At 37.6% G+C, this 22,544-nt stretch overlaps 1 pseudogene; it reads left to right on the top strand.

Annotated features, from left to right (window-relative positions):
* The first annotated feature begins 7,385 nt into the window (after positions 1–7,385).
* Ly49s5l1 (Ly49 stimulatory receptor 5 like 1) lies at positions 7,386–19,135 on the top strand (annotated as a pseudogene).
* The last annotated feature ends 3,409 nt before the right edge of the window (positions 19,136–22,544 follow it).

Here is a 22,544-nt window from a genome sequence, read left to right as displayed (position 1 = left end):
CTTCTGCTGTCCTGCTGTTTAACTTGGAATCCCATTACCCGATAGGGACTGTCTTTCCTAGCCTTAGAGACAGGGGATATACCTGTTGTAATTGGAGGGCCAAGGGCAGGTTCTTGGCCATGGAGTGTATCATTTCCTTTGAGGAAAAGGGGAAATGATAATGGGGGTAGGGGCATGTGAGTGGGGTATTTGAGTAATAGAGAGAGTGGTGAATTAATAAACCGTTGACTAAAAGAAAGCAGACACAAGCAGGAAAGGATGGGTCTGGGATTAAATAAAAGGGAATTGGGGGAAGAGGAGGAGAGGGGACCATAATATGGTATTTAGTGGGGGAAAGAAGTGAAGCGCGGAGGGCCAGCAGAAATAAATGGAAACAGGCACCCTCAGAAGTTAGGAGCGACCTGGGAAGCAAGACAGTCTTAAGGTTCAAAGGAAGAGACTTTAGATAAAATGCCCTACAATTGGGAGAGGGAACTTTGAGAGCTAACTTCCAGCAGAAAGACAGGGCATCAAGTAAGAGATGGGGATGCCATCCAACAGTCTAAACTCTGACCCATGAATGTTCATGTCTGAAAGATATGTTGGGATGGAAATGGAGAGGAGACTGAGGCAAAGGTTGTCCAGTGACAGGACCAAAGAAGGATGCAGCTCAAGGGTAGATACCAAGGACTGATAGTATTACTGAAGCTGTGGAGCACTAACGAAATTGACCTATCATGACTGCCCTCTGAAAGACCCATCAAGGAGCTGAAAAATCAGATGCTGATATTTACACCCACCAATTGACAGAAGCTGCTAACGCCTGTAGTTGAATTAGGTGAAAGCTAGGAGAAGATGTGGAGGAGGGTAAACCTGTAGGAGGACCAGTAGTCTCAATTACTCTGGACCGTGAAGATGTCTCAGACACTGGAACACCAGCAAGGCAGCATACACCAGGTGATATGAGACCCTGCCCCCAACACATATGCAGCATAGAACTGCTGGGTCCAGGTTCATTCACTGAAGATGCATCTCAACTTCAAGAGACTGGAAGCCCCAGGGAGTTTCAAGTTGTGCTGGGGTAGGGGTTGGGGAGTAGGATAATCATCTTGGAGACAGGAGGGTGAGGAGGAGATATGGGATGGGCATATTCAGAGGGTGGACTGGGGGAAGAATAAGATCCAGGATGGAAAAAAAAACAACAAAATAAAAATGTAACATTCAAAAAACCAAAAAAGAAGTAGTGAATATAAAGGAAAGAAAGAAAAAGAGCTAAACTTCAGCCATGGAGCAAGCCTGAATGAATGTAATTTCTGCTTTGAGCCTTCAAGTATATGCTTGTACCTTTTAATATCTATTAGTAACACGTGCAATGAATTAAACCATCCCCTTCAATGTTTGTTTGGTTCAGTGTCCAGGATGAGACAGAGACTGGGGTAAGAGAGAGGAACCCAAGAATCAATGGATTTGACTTTAGGGATACCTAAATAAGTCTAGGAGTGCCATTTTTATTCAAAATAATGTACTGACTGGTTTTGCATGTCAACTTGACACAAGCTGGAGTTATCACAGAGAAGTAGCCTCAGTTGAGGAAATGCCTCTGTGAGATCCAAATGTAAGGCATTGTCTCAAGTAGTGAACGAGGCGGGAGGACCCAGCCCATTGTGGGTGGTACCATCCCCAAGCAGGTGGTCTTGGGTACTATTTGAAAGCAAGCCTAGCAAGCCAGGGGAAGCAACCCAGTAAGTAACACCCCTCTATGGCCTCTTCATCAGCTCCTCCTTCCTGACCTTTTCAACTTCTAGCCCTGAATTCCTTTAGTGATGAACAGCAATGTGGAATAAACCAAAGAAGTCAAATAAATTCTTATCTCCCCAACTTGCATTTTGTTCATAATGTTTGTGCAGGAATAAAAAGCATGAGTAAGTCACATAGTAATCCTAAGCTAACATGTGTAATGAATTATTAGTTCTGCACTTGCTATACAATTAACAACAGCAGAATCACAATGCAGAGTGGTAAATGCACTTAACTGCTTAGTCCTCCTAGCTGTTGTCTTGACACTTGGAGTAGTTGCATAATACTTGCCTCTGAGTTGGGGAGGTGACAACCCCGTGATTGTTTAGTACACAAAGCTGGGTCCCTTAGTCCCACTGTGGCAGGGAAAACATTTAGGATTCTGGAGAGCTGCTGTTTCTTAGTTCAAGATGGAAGCTTGGAAATGCTGGCTCTAACACTCGCTGATTCTATTGTGTGGTGAGTTGAAACAGACCGTAAAAAAAGTCCTTAATCCAAAAAATTCTCTGAGATGGTTAACGTGGATTCTGGGAATAAATACTGTTTTTTTTAGAAGGCTAACCATTATAAATATGGCTACTCCACATTGTTATCAGGACTATGAATGATAGCTGAGGTTATTTGGAATTTCCCAATTGCACTCCTATATATTTCCTTATATTGAGAGAGAGAGCTGTTTCTTAAAAAGGCCTAAGCTATAAGTTGAATTACAGATAGCTTTGTCTGTTTTAAAAATGGGATCCTTAGGCTTATTCAATAATACTTCATGTCAAAAAAAGAGAAAAATTACACAATAAAAAGTAAATGAATGATACAAATGCTGGATATGATAGATCACCTTGTAAAACCAGATCGTACAAGTTAGAAGGAGTTTCAGAGCTGTGTCACATACATAGTAATTTTGGGCCATCCTGAATTTTATGAGACCACGCACCATAAAAAAAAGAAATAAATTTAAAAGAATGAGTGTTTTAAGGAGGGTGAGCTGAGCCTGCAGACTCCACAGATTATGCAGCAGAACTAGATTAGAGTGTCTGCTGTGAAGTATGACACAATGAGAAAACAGGGACTGAAGAAGCAAAGGTCTTATGGACCATTGCTTAATTTCTTCTCCAAGAGTGACTTGTATCCCTGGGTATTGAAGAAGCCAGTTATCTGCAATAAACCCTATATGGGTCCGTTTTATCAGTCTTAGTACATTCCTGAATCATAGTTCTCATTCCCTCTCATTGCTTCAGCCCATCTATGAGTGTATGCAGGGAAGGCAGAGTTTTAAAATAACTGTCATAAATGCACAGGGTAGACACAACCACAGGAAATCTCAAAATAGAGCTGTTTGTGGTTTCCTTAAGACCTATGCTGTATACCATATTTCATGGTAGTAATGATTCCAGCTTAAAATACAGCACTATGTGGTGAGACACTGACCAGGATAAGCCAGTTCTCCCAGTGAAGCAAGTGATCAGACCATCATTACCTGTGGACTGATGGCTACTTCAGATGTCCATCACCATATCCAGTGACAGGAAAAACAGCTCATAGCTGTACAAAGATGGCACTGTGGTCTGAGGGTCTGACTGGAAGGTTTGAATGTAGGATTCTGATTGTGTCTGTCTCAACATAAAGGAGTTGGCTGTTGTGGTTTAACAAATAAAGGTTTCTGAAGGAAAAAAGCCTTCAATATTTGTGTGTTGTGTGGTGTGTGTGTGTGTGTGTGTGTGTGTGTGTGTGTGTGTGTGTGTATTTTTCTGTGTGTGTCTGCATGTGTGTGCATATGTGTGTATTGGGTATGTACGTATATTGCTTTTTTCACAAAAATATTTACAAAACAAATCTAAAGGAAACAATAATTTCTTTATGTTTTTCACTTCTCTGTTTTATTACTTGGTCATGTGAAGTTCAGGACTTCTTGTTTTATGATGATCCTTGGTCAAAGAACCAAAATGGGAGTATCAGCCATTTCCATTCCTTCTGCAGTCTCTCTAAATTCAATGCTAATTGTGCCCCTTTAACAGTTTACAGTCTTCTGTAAATTCAGAGCTTAGCTCTAGAGAGCTTAGAGGAAGCTGCTGCTCTTTGGCTTTACAGTTATGGGCATCCTCCTGTCTCTGACATACAAACAAACAAAGAAAAACCAAAATCGACCCAGTCTCTGTCCAGTTTCTGTTAACTACCATTTTCCTTCATCAAGTACACTTGTAGGTACCCTATGTCCTGTCCATACTGTGGTGACAGGAATGAACAAACAGCTCGTGTGTTCTTTCTCACCGTTGTTGCATGATGTTAGAGGAGCCTCCGTGGTAAGGATAACAACCTCTCAGCAGAGAAAATAATGCAGTATGGTCTCAACACAATTACTATTTCTGTGGACAGTGTGATATTAAACTCCCAGATTTGAGAAAGTGAGGTGGGTTTTCTATAGCAGCAATGGCTCAGTGCTGTAGGTTTGAAACCCTCTCACTTTTGCTCATATACACTCCTTTTCTTGACCTTCTAAACACCTATACTCTTACAAATGATCAGGTAGAGTATTCAGGACTTTTTGTGTCATATTAGACACAAACCACTTCACAGTTCCCTCTTCCCTGTAGTTTAAATCAGTCTATAGTGAAGGAGTTTCTTCCAAGTATTTCTCATCACAAACCCACGAGAAAAATCTCATAGAATAAAAATTCACCTTATCTTTAAAATATCTATTGTTAATTTGTTAATGGCAGTTGATAAAATATAAATGAACTAGAACTCAGGTGATGATCAATATTAGAGTTTCTCATATGTGAATCTGCTATAATTCCATGGCTTCACGCATAAAATGACTTTTTTCAGTATGTTCTAAAATATACTCTATGTAGTTCTTCAATAAACAATAAGAAAATTCTATAAAATATATATGATACTCAGCATTAGAAGATTACCTATTTAATTTATACAACATATAATTGATTATATTATATACAGCTTTAAAATTCTTGAGATCAATATTTATAAAATGCAGAACTTCTTTCTATTTATGAGAAAATATCTATCACAAACATGGTATAAATCAGTGTAGTGGTATACAGCTATAATTCTAAGAGAAAAAATAGCACAGAAGTCTGCAAATGTGGAGTCAGCCGGTGCTACATAGTAGATACAACAGTTACATTAAAACAATATCAACAAACAAACCAAAACCAAAACACCAGAACACAATATAACTCAGGGAATGAATATTTACTGAACATGGTTATTGTCTTAGATTTGATTTCCCAGCACCATGAACAAATCAGTATTTTAGTCACTTCACTTGAAAGGACAATGTTCACATTAAATACCTAGGTTTAAAAAGTGAGAAGAGTGTAAAAAATGTCATTATGAGTGGAAACATGAGAGCTTTAATGGCACTCCTAATGCATACTTTAAGTTGCTATTAGCATAAATCAAAATCAAGACATAATCTTAAAAGTAGACATAATCTTAAACATAAGACAAAATTCTGACAGCCCATTTGAAATCTAGGCACAAAACAGATCCAGTCCCTCGTATTCATATTGTATTTCTAAGAACACTGGTTTTTCTCTCTCTGCAGTTTACATCTTATCAGTTTTCAAATCTTAAATGTTGTCATGTATTTTGCAGCATGTAGCACAGTATGTTGCTTCTTTGATTTGTCCTCAGAGTCAGCTTTCATTAAACAATTTCCTCTTTTCACTTTGGTCAAGAGGAGTGGCAGAATGTTATGAGGTAGAGTATCACTCAGAGGAAAGTTAGTTTTGTCTTTCATCTGGGAACCTCTTTGTGGATAGAGACCTGGAAAGGTCAACTCTTTCCAATTGGGAGACCAGTACCTTCCAACAGAATCACTTTCGGATAGCGACACAGGTAGCAATACCTGATATTATTGTTATCCTATCAATGATCAAATATTTTCTAGAGAATTTCATATGGCTTGATATGAAAATAGCATTGATGAAGAAACCCTGCTGGTTGTGTTAGATCAGGTTAACTCTGGCAGCATGTGAAAACTGTTATTCTGCACTGATTATTTTCTTTCACAGTATGCTGTGACTTTTTTGTGTGTGCTAAGATGTTAAGATAGAGGGATCTATGGAGTTCTTTACTCTTTAACTGTGTCAAATGTTCATATATCATCCAACCGACAAAGATCACAGTAGGACACCGATAACATGGATCAGTTTGTAAAGGTACTTGATAAATATCCTTGATCTAATACCCGAATTTGATTACTGGAACTAACATGACTGTGGAGTGAGAGAATGCACTTTGAATAGTTGTCTTCTGGACAGATGGACCTTGGCTAGCCAGCACTACCCTAGGGGCAATAATAAAAAAAATTGGAAAGAGAATTGTTTAATGGAAGGGTTCTTTTGTGTCAAAAAAAAATAAGGGAACAGGTCAATCACCCCAGAAACCTTTATAAATTAAAAACAAGGGAAGAATGTTTTAATATATGCAGTTTGTTATCTTTATTATCTGCTGGTTCACATCTCAATTATTAATGTAATACTTATACCATAATATTAAATACCAATGCTTACCATTTAATAATACATTGATATGTATTATCAGATTGTATTATTCATGGGCATTAGCTCATATTGCTGCATAGTGATGAAAATTATTTTCGTATGCTCTTTGTGCCACATCAAGTATGAGTGTATTATATGCAAAATGGTTGTGTAAATGGAATGCTTTGAGATTAAAACTTCATATTGTATCTTTTATGTTTCTCTCTGTTGCTCTGACACCCACCTATCTATGTCCCCCTTTTTACTTTTCTTGTTGCTGCGGTTACTAGAGGCAACATAGGATTTCTGAAGACTTTGAGCCAGGAGCCTCAGATGAGAGACAATATTTATTTTTGTCTTTCTGGGTCTGGATTACCCAATCAGTAGGATCTTTTCTGGTTGCATCCGTTCACAAGGTTCAAGCATAGAGAAGAAAATGTAGATTGTGGCTAGAGGGAGAAGTTGTACATCTCAGCTGATTCTGGCTTCCAGGAAGAGATAGTTACATGTCTTAGGTCTCCTGAAATATTAACTTTCAAATGTTCTTTTGAACTTAGTGTCTGGGAAATTTTGAGAGCCATGTATAAATTAAAAGACTGAAAGAACTTTTAATATTCATGTGTTTGTAACAATGTGTAAATAATTTTAAAGCAACATTTTTATTTCTTCCTAATGCTTTGACTCATTTTTATTTGTATAGTTTGTTTAAAAGTTTTGTTTTATTTTAATGATTTTCAGTAGTACCAATTTCACCTAAAATTGTATGTGCTGAATATTTAGAAAAAAGGGTCTACGTCAATATTGTCAAGACTTAATAAATTTTTAATTCTGTACATATTTCTTAAGAAAAATTGCTGTGAACATTAGAAATATAAACAATTTAAGAGAAATCTGGAAAGGATTCTCACCTGTAATGGAAATTGGAGTCATTCCATGTCAGGGTGTTTGGATCACTAAGTAAATTAGTCAGATCCTACCCTTTCCCAACCCTATTTATCATCAAATCCAGGTACCATACCAAAAATGGTCATTTCAACTATTTTTAGAAAACACTCAAGACTGGATTTTAACTGAAAACAGACTTCATACATCACTCCCAAAATGAGTGAGCAGGAGGTTCCTTGCTCAACTGTGAGAATTAAAAAGTCTTCAGGGTTGAGGTACCAACTGAGACCTAAGGAGACTCAAAGGCCCAGGGAAGCCGGCTGCAGAGGTAAGTGCTTTAAGTGTCTAAAATCTCTTGCTTTTTATGCATTTTAAACTTTCAACAATTGAAAATACCTTACTGGCTTCTATCAAAAGCTATCACGTTCCATTCCATCTGGGCTTGGTTATGCACAAGTGTAGAAGTGACCTTTGAATGTTAGTTGGAGGGTAATCAAGTAAAATATACTTAAAATTAAATGTCAAAAATAGGGCAATCAAGTTTTAAAAATCAAAAAAATAAAGAATTATAAACTTTTGCTATTCTTTCGTTTTTTGTCAGTTACAAAATAAAACATATGAGGAAAGTAGAACAATGGGAATAAGCAAGAAAAAACCTTTAGAATCAAGAAGAGAGATAAAAGTAGAAAAAATGTGAATGTTTCATTCCTTCTTAGAAGGGGGAACAAAATACTCACAGTAGGAGTACAGTGATAAAAAGTGGAGCAGAGGGCTGGGGATTTAGCTCAGTGGTAGAGCGCTTGCCTAGGAAGCGCAAGGCCCTGGGTTCGGTCCCCAGCTCCGAAAAAAAAGAACCAAAAAAAAAAAAAAAAAGTGGAGCAGAGAATGAAGGAAACATCATCCAGAGCTTGCCCCACCAGGAAAACCATCCCATATGCATACACCAAACCCTGTCATTATTGCTGATGCAAAGAATTGCTTCCTGACAGGAGCCTAACATGGATATCTCTTGAGAGGGTTTGCCAGAGCCTTCCTGATACAGATGAGAATGCTTGTACATAACCATAAAACTGGGCATGGAGACACCAATGTAGGAGCTAGAGAAAGGACTGAAGGAACTGAAGGTGTTTGCAACCCCAAAGGAAAAACAACAATATCAACCAACCAGACTATTCCAGAGCTCCCAGAGACTAAACCACCAACCAAAGAATACATATAGAGGGACACATGGCTTCAGCAGCATATGTAGCAGAGAATGGCATTTTCTGGCCTCGATAGGAGGAGAAGCCCTTGGTACTGTGAAGGCACATTTCCCCAGAGTAGTTGAATGCTAGGGTGTAGAGCTAGGTGTAGGTGACTGAGAGGGAGAGCATCCTCATAGAATGGGGAGGGATAATGGGAGAGGGGGAACCTGTGAATAAGATAACATTTGAAATTAAAATACATAAAATAGCCAATAAAAATAAGAATAGGAAAAGTGAGAAACCGTAAGGAGATTTTTGTTTTTGTTTATGTTTTTGTTTTTGTTTTTGTTTTGTTTCTTTAATTCAGTCTAGCCAAGAAAAATTCTGAAAACTTTGAATCTAACAGACAAAATAGATTCTGAAAAAGAGCAAGTTTTCTAGAGAAAGAAAATCCTAGAGAAATGAGGCCTATGAATTAGAAACAATACTTTTGTTCTCAAGGAATGTGTTTTCATTGTCATGAATATCCCCAACATGTAATATAACAGGCACCAACAGTTGTCCATTGGAAGATGAATTCTCCAAATGTTAATAATGTTGCAGATGAAGAAAGAGGGAATGAGAGGATTAGCACATTGGGAATGACTAAACCATATTGTGAGTTCCTGAAATGTCAAAGGGTAATTTAATTTATTAATGAAAAAGCAGGAGTATCACTCTATTGTCTTCACTATTTTTTAGTTGTTCTATATGCATTGTCATGGCTCTGTTTCATGCTGAGATAATTTTCTTCTTTGATGTTGTGGTAATCAGAAGCATGAGTTTCAGATTCTAAATACCTTAGATACAACGAAATATTTCGTATTATATAGAGCAAAATCAAATTTACAGGAAAAAGGAATAATTGAACTATAGGCCCTTTCAAAGATGGGGATTTATACAGATCAGGCCCAGACCACTGTGGTTCCCTACCAATTCGCAAGAACATCCATCCTTCTTTCATTACTCTGTATCCTCAATTTTCTTTCTTGGTGTACTCTATGCTCCAGTTTGTATTCTTGGATTGCATTGCAACTATTCCTCAAATGCCTTCTCTAGAATGCATTTTATTTCTTATAGAACTGGGCAAGGACACATGACTGCCACCCAACTACTTCTAGTCTGAGTCCAGAGGATTCACAATACAAAACTAAAGCAGACATAAGTTCAGGATTTTGTGAAACATCACACATGTTGGATTTCTTCAGTGGGTGTATTTTAAGGAGATATCTACAATTCTGAGAGCACATTTTCATTCAGTTTGTATCATCAACTTGTGCATAATTTCCCCCTTTTTTCTCTGCTAAAAAGAATTTTAATTAGTTTTGAGATGTGAGCTTTTAATGGTGTTGATTTTCTTGCTTTGTTTTGTTGACTTAAGTGTGTTCAGTCCCCTGGCAGCTCACTGTGATTGCTACTGGAATCCTCCTTTCCCTTCGGCTGTTTGCTGTTGCAATGTTGGTGACAAACAGTAAGTAACTGAGATACATCTTATTTGAACTTCTGCCAAAAAAATAGCTTTGGACAGGGATGATGCAGTTATACACTCTGGCTGTTGTCCAACCTATAATCAGAGATGAGACAGAATCAATGGACTTTAATAACTTTTCCTGACACTCTGCAGGTTCTGTTCTCTTTCATAACTAATCTGTGAGCTCTGGGGCTGTTAGGATCTGCCCTGCTCTTTCTCATACTTGGACATGCTCCTTCTGAGGACTTGTTGGTAGTCTACATTTCTGAGCTAAGATGATTGCTAAATTTATGCAAACATTTTTTGAATTATAGCTGCGCAAATAATTGATGACCTTCTTTCCTTTTTCTTCAATGTTTTGAGGTCATGGTTAAGTAAAAAGACTTCATCTGTACTGATACATTAAAAGTTAAACTTCATTAGATTCCTTAATATTTACAGAGTATCACTTCTAGGCTATGCTAAAACAAAGCTATGGAGGAGGATAGTTTACACATTTTATGTTCCAATAATAATCATCCCCTTTCTTAACTTTTTTTAGTTCAAATTCCCATGACGTATTCACTGAATATTTTACTTAGGTTTATATTTTTCTAATCATGCTGTAAGTATTAAGTAACTGGAACTTACCTGCACCATAATTTTCTTCAGCTGAATTATTTATTTTACAGTCAACTTAACTTTAGAGAAATATTTATGTATCTGTTTTAATAGTGAGTTAATAGAAGTGTTAATGAATAAATATTAAGTACCAATGAAATAATGATGTGATGGCTGTCCACATGAAATTTTTTCTTGAAACTTAAATTTTAATATATATTCTTTATGAACATTTTTGCTGTTATACCTGTGACTACTTTAGTTTTTCAGTATAGTCATGAAAAATATGACCTGCAGAAAACTCAAAACTATCACCAAAACTGCAGCACCATGGAAAATGACATCAACTTAAAGGAAGAAATGGAGAGAAATATGCATATAGAGTATACTTCCGGCAATTCTCTTCTGGACTTACTCAACAGAGAACAGAACAGATGGTACAAAAAAACTAAGACTCTTTTATCTTCCCCTCAGCACACAGGTATGTAGAAGGGGAGGACCATGAATACAGAATTGCATTATCATCTATTGTTGATTTTGTGGAAACTTTAAGGTTCAAACTTCAGCTTAAGATTCTGGAGATCTCTGGGTTAATCATTGGAGGGTTTCTTATTTCATGTAAGGTCTTGGAAACCCAGAAATCCCTGTCTAGGTTTGGAGAATATTATAGTTTCTATGTTTGGTACACTTCTAGCTCCCTGAGAATGGAATCACAAATCAGTAATCCTGATACTTTTTTTTTTTTTTGGTTCAGGGGAAAGTCAGAGTGTCCCAATTTGTTCCTCACATAACACAGAAGTTGTTTTTTGCATTTCCCAGGTTCACAGACTGTCTCATTCCCCTCACCATCCACTCCCCTTTCCAGCACCTTGACATTCCCCTACACTGGGGATCCAGTCTTGGCAGGACCAAGTTCTTTCTCCTCCCATTGGTACTTAACAAGGCCATCCTATGTTACATATGCAGCTGGAGCTATGGGTCAGTCGATACATAGTCTTTTGGTGGTGGATTAGTCCCTGGGAGCTCTGATTGGTTGGCACTGTTGTTCTTAGGGGGTTGTTAAGTCCCTTAAGCTCCTTCAATCCTTTCTCTAATTCCTCCAATGGAGAGCCTGTTCTCAGGTCAATGGTTTGCTGCCATCATTTGCCTCTGTATTTGACACACTCACAGAAGTTTTCAATAGAGTACATTCATCAAGTATTCATTATAAAATAAGTATATCTAAAACTGCTGTATTATAAAAATTGTGGGAGAAAAAGAGGTCTAGATTATCACTGAAGTATTTCACACCCATGAAAAATACTTTGTGTCATTAGTTTAAAATAACTTCATTATCTCTAAAGGGTAGCATAATGATGTAATCCCTAAGATTAGGATATTGAAGAAAGAGCACAGTAATTTTCAGGACAGTGTGGAAAGTCCAACAGATTCCAGACAAGCCTGTGCTACATGACGAAACCTCATCTCAGAAAAATTGATATTGGAAATAAAGTTTGTTACCAAACATGACATTCCCAACACCTCACAAAACAAAATACTCATATTGAGGTGATCTTGCTACACAAACTGTATACATTTTAATGTATTTAACTTGAAACATTTGGGCATATGAGGATACCATTTAAGGGGTCAACATAATCAGGATTACAGAGTGTGAACATAAAAACCTCCTTTATATCTTTCTCTTTTCTCTTAAAGTAGAGAATTTAACACACACCATGGCACAGTGTTAAGTACCCAGTGCTGTATGCACCAATGTGGCAATGCATTAATACAGATATAGAATTCTGTTATCAATTTAATTGCCTCTGAGTAGCAAGTGCTCATTTCATTCCCTCCAGCCACTGGTATCTCAGAAGCCTCTGTTTCCTACAACTGGATGTTTTAGGTAACTAATTTGCAAGGAATCATAACGTGTGATTCTAGGCCTGGTATGTTCCACTTTGCTCACCATCCTCAAGTTCATCCATGCTTGTCACATAGGTCATCATATCTTTTTAAGGTTTGGTGTGAGAAATGATATCATTCTGTAGCCAATGGTGAGTTGGATATCACAGTGTAGAAAATGTTAGCATGAAAGTCATCACTTAGCCTAGGATAGCCTAAAATTGCTAGTGTTCTTCCTGTCGCTGTCTTTGGATTGTTCGCGTTATAGGCATAAGTCATCATGTCCAGCTGTTTCATTTTTCTTTAAAGGAAAAGGGGGATACTTTTGTATATACAGGCTACATTTTCTCTACTCATTCATCCATGATTGACACATAAAATGTTTCTTTATCTCTAGTGTTATTTACAATGTTATATAGATCATGAGCATGTAGGGCTCTCTGGGCATCAAAAATCCCTATTTCTGAGAACTGTGAGATTTTCCTTTTTTTTTACACATGCTTAATAAATACATTTTTCTGATAACACAATCCAAATGAATAATGTTTAACTATTTAAATTCTTTTATGTAGGAGTCTACAAGAAAGTGCCTCAAAAAGCATGCCTTCCCCTCATGAAGTTTAACCCTTTGTATAGCACTGAAAGTCACTTTTCTCCTTGGAGTTCCAAATAAGCATCTGATGTCTAGTGTTTGCTCTTTGGAACCTGGAAATGCAGATGCCTGATATGAGTAATCAGATGACAACAGGGAAAGAAGTTGAGCTCTGGGCCTTTTTTTCAAAAGGAGATGCTATGAAATATGGGGAATAAATGGTTGAATAGTTAGCCCCATGGTGATTTTCTCTGAAACTGTCCCTAGGTTTACTGTGTAGTATTCTTACATTTTGTAAAAAAGATATCCATGTTTGACAATCATTATTTGAAAGAAAACAAATTGTCCAAGATTCTGATATTCTTGTCTAAATAATTACTAATGAAATCCTTTCAAATATGAAGACTCTATTTTCTAGAGAAATGATTGAAGCATCATCTTGAATCCTTTGTTATTTATAACAAAATATGATATTTATACATGAATTTAATACACGTTTAAACAACAGCATAAAAGAATTTTAATGACAAAATATAGTGCAATTTTCCACTTGATAAAATAATCATAACCAATTTTAAATTATTATTATTATTATTATTATTATTTGTTGTTGTTGTTGTATTTTACTTATCCATATTACATCTTGAGGACTGACCCCCTCCTGGGCATCACCTCCCACAGTCAGTCCTGCATCCCCATCCCCTTCTCCCCTGAGAGGTGGTGGATCCCTACTTATTACTCCAACGTGTAACATCAGGTCTCCCTGAAGCTAGGTGCATCCTCTTCCACACAGTCTGGTTAAGGAAGCCCAGGTAGAAGAACATTGCATATATATGTGTAACTCCTTTTGGGATATCTCCCATTCCAGTTTTTTGGGACCTACATCATGACCAAAATGTTCATATGCAGGGAAATCTAGATCCAGCTCTGTGTATGCTCTTTGTTTGTTGGACTCCTAGGGTCCAGGTTATTTGCTTCTGTTGGTCTAACTGTCAAGGTTCTATCCCCTTTTGGAGCCTACATTCTTCCATAATATTCCTGAAACTCCATCCACTGTATGGCTCTGGTTGTCTGTGTCTGTATGTGTCTGTATGGGTGAAGCCTCTAAACTCTTGTCTGAGCACCACTAGTAGGGTCAGTGATTGTGCCAGCTACTAGGTAGAAACTCTAAACTCGTGTATGCATGGATAATCAACTATTACTATTAGGGTTAGGGGTTGTTGCTTTTTTCATGGGCTAGGTCTCAAGTTGAACCAATTATCAGTTGACTGTTCCCAACTGGGAAGTCTTTGCTCCATCCCCAATTTCTGCATGTGTTGTAGACAAAATATATTTTAGAATGAAAATTTTGTGGGTGGGTTGGTGTCCGTTTTGATTCCCCAGAGTTCCTACTTGGCCAAAGGAGGCAGCCATCTCAGGCTCCATATCACCAATACTGTGAGTCACAGGTGAGGACACCCTTATTGACTCATGTGCACCTTCCATATCCCAATTCTACAGCATATTCTGGAATGCCTCTACCCTTCCCATCAGTCGAAGATGACCACTAATTCTCATTGTAATCACACCACCCCTACTACCCATTCCCACACCGAACCCTTAATCCCCCCCTTCTTATACCCTTTCCCAACCAGTTCCAATTCTCCATTTGTTTTCCATGACCATCTATTTCCACTTCCACTGAAGCATCCTTTATTGTTCCCCTCTTTTTCTCCATCCTACTAGGGCCTGTGTGGTATATCATGGGCTCCCTGTATTTTATGGCTAAGAACTACGTAGAAGTTAATTCATACCATGCCAGTCCTTTTTGGAATTGGGTTACCTTAGTCAAGATTATATTCTAAAGCTCCACACATTTGCCTAAAAAAGTCATGTTGTCTTTGATTTTCATAGCTATATTGTATTCCATTATACAGATATACCATATTATTTATACATTCTTCAGTTGAAGGACATCTAAGGTCTCACCACTTTCTGGCTCTTATAAATAAGTTTCTATGAACATAGTTGAGCAAGAGGTTTTTTTTTGGGGGGGGGGATGGTGCAGCATATTTTGGGTATATGTCCAAGAGTGGTATAGCTGGGTCTTCATATAGAACTATTACCAGTTTTCTGAGAAACCATTAATTTGATTTCCAAAGTGGTTGTATAAATGTGCACCCGCACCAGCAATTGAGGAGTTTTCACCATGCTCCACATCTTTGACAACATGTGCTAGCACTTGAATTTTTTGATATTAGCCATTCTGCTTGGGGTAAGATGGGATCTCAGAGTCATTTTGATTTGTGCTTCCCCAATGAATAAGGGGTTTCAACATTCATATAAGTGCTTCTTGTCTATTTGAGATTCATTTTTTGAGAATTCTCTGTTTTCATCAGACATAGAAAATACAATAGAAGAAATTAGTGCATCAGTCAAATAAAATGGTAAATCTAAAAAATTCCTTACACAACACATCCGTGAAATCTGTGATACCATGAAGAGTCCTAAGCTCAGAATAGTAGACACAAAAGGCAAAGAGTCCACCTCGAAATCCAGAATATTTCAGGAAAGTCAAAAAATAAAACTTTTGCAACCTAAAGAAACAGTCCCCTATATAAAGAGAAGTCTATAGCATAGAAGATGCTTTTAGAACAGAAATTAGACTGAAATAGAAAAGAAAACACTCTCACAGCATATGGATCAAAACACAAATAGTACAGAGAAAGAAAGACTATTAAATGCTCCAAGCGAAATTAGTCAGGTAACAGTTAAAGGCAGAATAATTAGATTTACACATGACTTCAGATATGATATGTGGAAATCTCTAAAACACCACAGATGCCAACATAGAAAACAATACCCAGTAAAATTCTGAATCATCATAGATGGAGAAAACAAGATATTTCAAGACAAATCCAAGAAAATACTAAAAGAAAAATTCTAATCCTAGAGGGTATCTATATTCAAGAAAACACAGGAAATAATTAAACCCTCACCAGCAAAATCAAGGAAATCAGATAGAATACACACACACACACACACACACACACACACACACACACACACACACACAAACACACACTAACTCCATCAACATAATTACATTTAAACCTACCCACAATTTAAAAATAAAATCAGTTCCTTAATTAAATATTATGCCACGTCAACGTCACATGTAAGACACCCTAAATGATGCCAAGTATCTCTCCTTCATCAGTTCTGTCACTTCTGCATCGGAAGTATGGGAACTTAATTTGTGTAGCATGGAGAGTCATGCACATTGTTTCACACAATACTTTTTATCTTTATGAAATTTCTTTGAAGATAAGCTATTACTTTCCATAAGAACACTTCCAATATGCTTCTCTACTAATCAGGAATGGAATTTGAATAATGTCATAGGTCATCAGAAGTCATTCAATGATCAATGGGTTTTTTTGGGGGGAGTGTTATAGAAGGTGATGCATCCAACTTCTAAATGGACATGAGTAAAAAACTCAGTGGTGTTATCCTATTTCAGAGTAAAAGTAAATGGTTTCCCTCTAAGGTGAAAAACAAGAGAAACTGCTCATTCTCTTCATTTATATTCAGTGTTGTACTAGAGAGTTTAGCTATAACAAGTAGGCAAGAAAAAAAAATAATTAAGACTATATTGGAAAATAGAAGTTAATGTACTTCTATTTAGAGTTGACATTTCTTAGATTGAAAATCCAACGGAAGCCTCATTAAATTATTAAGCTAAAACATGAGTTTACTTGAGCATTTAGAAAAGAAGATCTGTATAAAGAGCATGTTATAATATATATGGACAATCAGTCAATGAAATTAGGAAATTATTAAGAAAAATATATTTATAATATCCTCAAAAATCAGAAAAACACTAAATTTAACAAAGGAATGCAAGATTTATACAAAATTGTATAATGTAGATAATTGGAAGAAAATTCATATGCCTACATTGTTAGTTTTTATATTAGTAATAGGTAATACTCACTGAATTAATACAGAGAATTACTATAAACCATAAGTATATGTCTTGCATAAATTGACAAAAATTTAACAACTGATGTCATGTGTTAGGTCCTTGCATCTTCTGTGTTCTGTTTTTGAATGGTTAGGGGAAGGAGTGGAAGTTTGAGCATGACAATTTTATTATACTGGCCTAGACCTAACTCACTGTGTTTTCAGTCACATTCCTTTGGCCAGAATACAGTCATTCAGCCACTTCCAGCTAGCTTCAAGGTAGAAAAAGAAAACAAGTTTGCTGAACAACTAGCCAGTCTCTGTTACCCAAGGTCACCAAGCATAAGGAGGAGAATTGGAGACTACAAGCACAGATATAGGGATCATGTAATTTGTGGTCAGTCTGAGAGAGGACTTGGTTCTTTTCTTCCATTGTTAATTGTCAAGCATTACCATATTGTATGCACTGCAAGCAGCACATTCCTGCTGTTGAATGAGTCGAGTCTCCAACAGTAACTACTGTGGGATAGAAATAAAAATGAGGGTAAAGTGTAACACATTAGCTTCTTCCTTGTAGAAATGCAGCCCTCCTGCCCGTACTGACACTCAAAGGGTTTGGGGCATGCATGTGGGAAATAAACTGCTATTTTTCCACTGTTCTTTTTCCTTTTGCTTACCTGTATTTATTTTTTTTTACAGTCCATTAGTCATTATACACTCTGGGTCCTCTCTTCAACAGTTTCTCATCTCATTCCTCCTCCCTCTGTCTCCAAAAAGAGTCTGCCACCTCTCTCTTGCCAGGCCAGCCCTACTCCTCGGGTCTCAAGTCTCTTGGTGGTTAGGTGCATCTTCCTGAACTGAGGCCAGACCGGGCAGTCCTCTGATGTAGATCTGTCTGGGGCCTTTTACAAAGTCCTGTTTGCTGTGAGGTTGGTAGATATGTATCTGGGAGATCTAAGGGGTTCTGGTTAAGTGAGGCACCTGGTCAGCTATGGTTCCTCTCTCCTCCTCAGCTTCTTCCACATATTCCCTAATTCAACCACAGGGATCCTAGACTTCAATTAAATGGTTGTTGTAAATGACTCCATCTGTCTGTGCCTGCTGATGGTTCAGGTCTCTTTGAGGACAGCCATGCTTGACAATTGTCTGTATACACACTATAGCCTCAATAACAATGTTAAGTCTTGGAGCCTCTCCAAGAGTTGGATCCAAATTTGGGCCTGTCACTGCACTGCCTTTCTCTCAGTCTTTTCTCAATTTTTGTTTCTAAAGTTCATTTAGAGAGGAATAATTCTGGGTCAGAGTGTTTTACTGTGGGATGGCAACCCTATCCCTCTATTGATGTCCTCCTGTATTTCTACTGGGTGTGGACTCTATGAGTTCCCTTTCCCTACTATTGGTCATTTCATTTAAGGTCCATCCCTTTGAGGCCTCAGAGTCTCCAAACTCTCAGGTCGATAGTACTTTCTAGAGGACTCCCCCACCTTCCACCCCAGAGCTTGTAGACTTTCATTCATTCTGCTACCCCTGAGGGTTTCTCACCCATTCGCCCATAACTGACCATATTCCTGTATCCTCTCCCCTTACCTAGTCTGACTGAGGTCACTTTCTACTTCTGCCTACAGAGATTACTTTCTTAACCCTCCCAAGTAGAATTGAACCAGCCTCACTTGGGCCCCTCTTTTTGTCCACCTTCTTGAAAACTGTGGATTGTATCTTGTGTATTCTGTACTTTTTTAAATCAAATATGCATTTAATATTGAATATATACCATGTGACTTTTTAATATCTTGTGTATTCTGTACTTTTTTTATCAAATATGCACTTATTATTGAGTACATACCATGTGACTTTTGTTTTTTAATGTGCCTTAGGCAGGAATATTGTGAGTTCAAGCGCAGGCTTCTATTCATACTGAGACTTGGTCTACAAATCACAGTCACAAATCATGTCATGAACCCAGTATCACAGAACAACTGAAGTTTCTATTTTGAATAGCAAATTGAACTGACATAGTTTTGATATGAATGGACTACTAGTAGGTAGTAGGTTTAGAAAATGAACATGGTGGGCCTAAGCAGTGGGAGGACAGGACAGCAGAGGATGACAAAGGAATGCTGGGAAATTTTGCTTGCTCTTCTCTCATCAGACAGACAGAAATTTCATCATGAGGTGTGTTGTTTCCTTTACAGAAGTTCTTTCACCACCAGGTTATTCCAGAGAGTTACTGGATTGAATCATCATATAATAATAAAAAAGGGAATGGTCATGGATTGACAACAGCCCATTTAATTTGTGAGTTCTGAACCCTTCAGATTCTAACAGTGGTCTGGGAATTGGGAGATTGTTTGTAAACGCTGTTCTCTCATTTCACATGACTTTACTCATTTTCTATGGAGCTCATGGGGAAAGGCAAGTTGCATAAGGAAGTGCGTGAGTCAGTGTTTGACAGGTAAGATTTGTTTTCAAGGTACAGACCAAAAGATGGTTAATACATCTCAGGATTGTGTCTTCTAAGATGCCCAAGGCAATAGCAAGTCAATAACTTGAGATGCTGTGAAGTGACTGAATGATCATGAGAGATACATTGAATGTGAGTCTCTCACACATTTATTTGACATTTTTGCTATTGTTTGCTTATATAATTTTGGTTACTTATAAATATAAGAATGTGTTCATATATGCTTACATATGGATGTCTACCTCCCATTGAAAGGTGTTGTGTTGTATAAATTATACATTTTTCATGTATAATCTTGTAGAAAAGAGTTCACTGCTTATGTTTATTAATATTATATATTGTTCTTGAATATTTTATATACAACAAATAATATGTCAACATATCAACCTCTATTCAAACTTAAAACCCTAACATGTGTCTCATTATCTCATGTCTTCATTATTAACTGTCCATAGGTGCATGATTGTAACTCAACTACTAAAACCAAGAAAGCCATCAGGGCTACATGCTCAATAAAGAATCTCCTTCTCCAGAAACTGTCAACTAAGAATAGTGATTTAATAAGAAGAAATAATCTTTGCAGAAAATTTATCTTGTCCAAAAGTCTGAATATCAGAGAACTCTTTCCCTTCTCTAATTCTTACTTTCTTTCTATGAACCTTTCCATGCTATTAGCTGATTCTTTGTTGTGGTATGGGGGTGAAGAAGTTGATGTAGATGTGTTTTAAGGGATGAGCACATAAGAAATTCTAAGAACCTTGACCAATTCTGCCTCTCTGCATGAATTATGGCCCAGACAGTCAGGTAATAGAATTGAAAGTCCATCAATGAACACACATATAGGATCACTTGATCTTTAACAAAGGAGTTAAAACCATCCAGCATTTGTATCAAATGGTGCTGGTTCAATGGGAAATCAGCATGTAGAAGAATGCAAATAAATCCATTCTCATCTACTTGTACAAAGCTCAAGTAGAAGTGGATCAAGGACTTCTACATAAAACCAGACACAGTAAAACTAAAAGAAGAGTAAGTGGAGAAAAGCTTCAAAGACATGGGCACAGGGGAAATTTTTCTTAACAGAACACAAATGTCTCTCAAAGATCAACAATCAACAAATAGGACCTCATAAAACTGTGAAGCTACTGTAAAGCAAAGGACACCGCCAACAGAAAAAAAACAGCAACCAACAGATTGGGAAAAACCTTGACCAATCTTACAGCTGATACAGGCTAATATACAATATATACAAAGAACTCAGGAAGATAGACATCACAGAATGGAAAGCACCAAAAAATGTTCAACATCCTTAGTCATCAGGAAAATACAAATCAAAACAACCCTGGGATTCCACCTACACCAGTGAGAATGACTAAGATCAAGAACTCAAGTTACAGCATTTGCTCCATTGTTTTTGGGATTGTAAGCTGGTACAATCACTATGGAAATCATTCTGTGGTTCCTCAGAAAATTGGACATAGAACTGAGGACCCAGCCAATACAAATCTTGTACATATACCCAAAAGATTCTCAAACATATAACAAGGAAACATGCTCTACTATGTTCATAGTAGCCTTATTTATAACAGTCAGAAGCTGGGAAAGACCCAGATGACTCTTAACAGAGAAATAGACACAAAAATGTGGTATATCTACACAAGGGAATACTAATCAGCTATTAAAAATAATGACTTCATGAAATTGTTCTGCAAATGGATGAAATTTGAAAATATCATCCTGAGTAAGATAACCCTGTCACAGAAGAACAAATGGTATTGTAGGCAATCACTGATATGTTGGATATTAGCATAAAAGCTCAGAATGCCCATGATACATATTCACAGACCATACGAAGCTCAAGATGTAGGAAGACCAAAATGTGTAGATTCTTCAGTCCTTTTCAGAAAGGAGGAAATACTCATGGAAAATAGAGGGTGGGAGGGCTTGGGAGAAAGAGTGGAAGGAGAGGGTGAAATGGGGGCTGGACCAAGTATGGGAAGAGACAGGGCCGGGAATTTGAACAGAGGTTTATTGCAATGGGGGATGGGAAACTAGGGGTAGCCATCAGAAAGTCCTAGATGTCAAGAAAGCAGGAAGCTCCCAGGACCTAAGTGGGATGATCTTAGCTGAAAAGCCTCCAAAATAGGATGGAGAAACTGTAGAGACCATATCAAGACATTAGGCAAGGCCCCACGTTAAAGAATAATGCCACCTACTCATCTCCAAAATTTTCAACCCAGAATGACTCCTGTCTCAAGGAAATACAGGGACAAAATGTGGAGCAGAAAAAGATGGAAAGGCAATATGGAAAGGCTCAACCTGGGGATCCATCCCATACACAGACATCAAATACTGAAACTATTATTGTGGAAGCAAAAAACTGCTTGCTGATAAGAGCCTAATATGGATGTCTCCTGAGAGGCTCTGCCAGAGCCCTAGTGATCAGATGAGGATGTTTGCACCTTGCCATCTTACTGTGTATGGGGATACTCTGGAGAAGTTAGAGAAAGGACTGAAGGAGCCAAAGGGTTTTGCAACTCCATAGGAAGAACAAGAATATCAACCAACCAGAACCCCCAGAGTTTCCAGGATCTAAACCACCAACCAATGAGTATACATGGAGGGACCCATGGTTCTAGCTGTGTATGTAGCAGAGGATGGCATTGTCCTGTATCAATCGGAAGAGAGGCCCTTGGTCCTGTGAATGTTAGTTTCCCCAGTGAGGGGAACCGCAGGATGGTGAGGTGGAGGAGGGGCATATGGAAAAGGGGATTTCTAAGGTGAAACCAGAAAAGGAGACAACATTTGCAATGTAGATAAATAAAATACCCCCCCAAAAAAAATAATGTCATCATGGAGGTTGAGAGCTGCACAGGCCTAGGCTATAACTATAAATATTTTTATTTAAGATTGAAATTTATTTCTTTAATATATATGTAAAATATATAAATATACATGTATACACACATTTTCTATTTATCTATATATCACAATCCTAAGTATTTTTCCTTAAATTTTTAAATTATTTTATTTAGTTTCATTACAATCGTTGTCTCCCTCAGTACCCCTCTCATAGTTCTCCATTCCTTCCTCTCTATTGTCTAGGAGAGGGTGCTCCTCCATCACCAGATCTCCCCGTTCACTGGAACCTCAAGAATTAACTGCATCCCACTGAAGTCAGACCAGGCATACTTCT

This window comes from Rattus norvegicus, chromosome 4 (assembly GCF_021556685.1).
Source record: "Rattus norvegicus strain SHRSP/BbbUtx chromosome 4, alternate assembly SHRSP_T2T, whole genome shotgun sequence".
In the NCBI taxonomy this organism is placed as follows: Eukaryota; Metazoa; Chordata; class Mammalia; order Rodentia; family Muridae; genus Rattus; species Rattus norvegicus.
This window is presented reverse-complemented; position numbering and strand designations above follow the sequence as displayed.